We start from the raw sequence: 4969 nt of genomic DNA on the forward strand, positions 1-4969 counted from the left end.
AATATATACATATATGCACACACACATACACCCATATATATATATATATATATATATATATACACGTGCTCACATAAATATGTGTAAGTGTGTTTATGGATGTGTATGTATATATATATATGTATGTGTACATGCATACATATATATACACATACACATGTATATTTGTATGTATATATATAAATATAAGTATACATGCACATATATACATATATACATATATATATGTATTTTTATGTGTATGTATATGTATATTTGCATGTGTGCATTTAAGCATATTTCCCTCCATATATGTGCATGGAACATTTGTTTCTTAGAAAACTGTCTTCAGAAAGCAAAGAGAATGCATTAGAACACTTCAAATACGGGGATCTAGTGAAATTTTATCAAAAATAATTTAGCTGGTTTGATTATTTCATATCGCCTTCCGTTCCTGTTTTATTTCTGTGCATTGCAGTGTAATAAATATTTTAATATTTTAGAGATTGTTCTCTTTAATTCCTAATATAATAGAAAGCTACAGCCAAAAAAAAAAAAAAGACAGCTTTTTATCATTTCAATTTTGAATTGCCTTAACTTTTTTTTATTGATAATCTTCCATTTTGTATGTGGTATCTTTGTCTCTTTGAAATATATCAATGAATGAAAATTGCATGGATTCTACAAAATTATATAATAGTCACTTATTAAAACTAATCTGACGTCATCTCGCAGTTACTGGCAATGTAATTTGCGGTTTGCATATATATGTTCGAACACGCACACGTGCATACACAATCACACACACACACACACACACACACACATCTATATATATAAATCTACTTATCTATCTATCGATCTATCTATCTATCTATATTTATCTATCTATCTATTTATTATCTATTATCTATCTCTCTATCTATCTATCTATCTATCTATCTATCTATCTATATATAATATATATATATATATATATATATATATATATATATATATAATCTGTCGGTCTATCTGTCTGTCTGTCTCTCAGTGTGTCTATCTATCTATTTATCCATCAGGCTGCCTATATATATATCTATCTGTTATTCTATCTGTCTCTCTATCCATCCATCCATCCATCCATCCATCCATCGAGGGGCATCCGGCGAGAATTGGGATGCGGGACGAGCGTGTCTGCATACACAGACGACCTCACCGTCATAGTATCAAGCCACAAGCATATCGAGCTGGTCGGCGAGATACTGAAAGACTACGAAGCGGTGAAAATCAGTGGGCTTGCGACTAGGCACCTGGAGAAGCAAGCCCATGCCGTTCACCAGCACCTCCGTCGTGGGACGCTGGACGGACGGCCCGGTTGAGTTGCTCGGGGTCTGGTTCGGTCCGGCCCTCTAAATGGAGAAGAACTGGAACGAGATAACGAAAAGGGTGGTCACTCTCAACGGCAATGGGCCGAGAGGAAACTGTCCCTAAAAGGTCGGGCGGAGGTGGCGAACACGTACATCGCGTCCATCATCTACTACCGCCTGACCGTCGTACCTTGTCCCGACCCTACCATCACCAAACTAGAACGCATTATCTTCCGCTTCTTGTGGAAAGGATGCGTCCCGATGGTCAGGCGATCCATTTACTGTCAACACCCGTTAAAAGGAGGGCTGGGCATGCCGTTGTTGATGACACGTGCTGAGACTGCGACATCTCCGGCTCTATGTAGACGACGGTGAACAGGTGTGGTCGCCGTTTGTGAGGCACGCTTTCCCGCAGTTCGTCTCCATGACAGAACTGCAGTCGTGGAACAAAAAAGGGTCCGAGGATGGGCGAATGGCACCGCGAGTGTCGCTTTGCTCTCAAGCAACTATGCCCTCCCGGGTCGACCTTGAGTAATTTCAACACAACCCAAGCATTCTATAGGGGTATTAGTGGAGGGGAGGTACGACGACGATCTTGGGGCGAACCTGGGCGTCGACGAGGAATACCTGACCCGCCTGTTCGGGACGACTTTCAAACGGGAAGGAAGAGCTATTTTTATCATACTTGTGGCTATGGCGAAAGAATGTATCTGGTGGACACGCCTGAAAGAATTAGAGACAAACACTTTCTTCTCTGGTCAATCTCTGATCAACTTCTTCAAGTATCACTTGAAGAGGAAAGTGAGAGTATAGAGGCAAGTTTTGTTATGCGTGTATAAATAAATTGATAAAATATAAACACACGCAAAAACATGCCCACTGAGAAGCAGACACCCTTTTGTGTGTATATATATATATATATATATATATATATATATATATATATATTGATGGCTAGCTCCAAAACATTTTGCATTATCTCTCTGTATATTTCCACGTGTTCCATTCTTGTTGAAGGGTCGAAACGTAAAAGACTTTCTCACGTCCCAAGTGTTAAACCAATACAGCCATATATATATATATATATATATATATATATATATATATATAAGCGTCGAGCTTACGATCGTGAGGTTGTGAGCTCGAATCCGGACCAGGTTGCGTGTGGTTTCTCGAGCAAGGCACTTTATTTCACGTTGCTCCAGTTCACTCAGCTGTAGAAATGAGTTGACGACGTCACTGGTGCCAAGCTGTATCGACCTTTGTCTTTCCTTGAATAACACTGGTGGCGTGGAGAGGGGGGCTGGGATGCATGGGCGACTGTGGCCTTCCATAAACAACCTTGCCCGGACTTGTGTCTAGGAGGATAACTTTCTAGTGCAATCCCATGGTCATTCATGACCGAAGGAGGTCTTATCCTATATATATATATATATATATATCTATATATACACGGCAGTGTCTGTGCGTTTTCTGTGTGTCTGTTTCTCGTACCCTCACTCTGACCACGGCTTTCAAACGATGCTGATGAAACTTGACGCACACATAGCCCAAGTCATAATTCAAACTAACGCAGCGAAATTTTGAAAGTTCCCCCGTTCTGAAAAAAATCGATAATTCGACATGGGTGAGGAATCAGAAAACAAAACCACAGACTGTCTAGGGGACGCAACTCGACCTTTTTAACAAAAAAAATTACCATCATTTTTTCCATTTTTGGCTATAACTCTAAAAATGCTTTATAGTTATTTCCTTAAACCGAGCAACACCGGGCGATACGCTAGTATATATTATATATTATATTATATATAGATTATATATATATATATATATATATATTTATATATATATGTGATATATATATATTGTGTATAATGTGTATATATATATGGAGAGAGAGAGAGAGAGATCCATGCATCCATCCATACATACATCCATACAAATACAGATATATATAGCATTTGAATATTAAGTATTCAGCAAACTTTCAAAGCATTACCACTGTTGTTCCGCGTGTTACGAAAACGAGGGTTCCAGTTGATGCGATCAATGAAACAGCCTTGTCGGAGATTAACGTGCAAGTGGCTGAGCACCCCGCAGACGCAAGATCCAATATAACTTGCTTTGGAATGTGATTCAGCGTGGCACAGTAAGTGAAGGGGCCTGCTCTTTCGGTTACAACCCTAAGTGATGTTTGTTAGCTGAATTTGGAGTAAAATGAATTAAAGTGTTTTTTTCTCACGGACACAATGCACGGTCAAGAATCAAACATATGACCCTATGGTTGTCAGCCCACTACTCTAACCACTGAGAAACGCGCCCTCACAGATATTATCATATTTTTACATACACACACACACACACACACACACACGTACACACAGGCATGCACGCACATAAACACATGCACGCACAGACACGTACACGCACGTACATGTACACACACAAACACGTACAAACACACAAACGTACACACACGCACACATACACACACACGTACACAGGCATACATACAGACGTACACACACGTACACTCACATGTACACATACGTACACACACACACGCGCGTAGACACATTTACACTCACACACGTACACACATACACGTTCACACATACACGTACACACATACACGTACATACATACACGTTTACACACACGTACACTCACACAGGTATATACACCTACGCACATAAACACACTCGCGCGCACATTAACGCACACACACACATATGCACGCACACGTACACACACACATATCCACACACAAACACACATATATGCGTATATCAGTTATAATGGATTCTCCGAATCCTTGCTGTTTAGCGTAAAAAAATAAAATGCCGCATTGTATTATTGAAACTTATGCAACTCGTATAGATATAAATTTACTTTATGTTTCCTGCAATTCTTTATTACAAATTGCTATTGTATAACACCACATTGCTGTAGCTTGACGCAAAAAAATATGTAGATTAGTAGACAGAGAAAACAAAATGCGGCCCACAGAGACCTGAACAACTTTATGTAAAGGTATGAAAAAGAGCCAATAATTTATTTAGCTTTGTCTTTACTGCAAAACGACAGAAAATATATTTTTATGATGCCATATAGAATCTAAATGAAAGTTAAGTATTGTAATTTGAATTTTGTTTCAATGTTTTTACTAACATTATTAGATTCGGTGTCAGCAAAAGAAAAAGAAAACAAAGAAAACTTTTTTTCTTTTGCTTATGATATCTTTACTACATACATTATCTATATAACCTCACCATACGCTACGTACAAAGATCTTTTCGGTGATATTTGCAATACTAGTTACATTTATTAACTTATCAACCGACATATTGTTTCTGTTCGTGTTTTCTTACTTCGTCACAGCTTTCAAGTGTAAAATATGGCCACGTTCGTACTGGGACACCGTGTTATAGAGTTTCAAGTCGATCAAATCAACTTCAGCAATTTTGATTTTTAAGACGCGGGATTTGATCTCTTGTCGACTCACTAGGTTATGGAGACATGCACAACAAACACCACCTGTCCAGCAGTGGTAGGGGCCAGAACATTTCATGACGTGACACATGTGGATGTAGGCATCTATCTATTTATCTATCTATTTATTTATCTATTTATCGATATAT

This window comes from Octopus sinensis, linkage group LG6, assembly GCF_006345805.1.
Source record: "Octopus sinensis linkage group LG6, ASM634580v1, whole genome shotgun sequence".
NCBI lineage: Eukaryota > Metazoa > Mollusca > Cephalopoda > Octopoda > Octopodidae > Octopus > Octopus sinensis.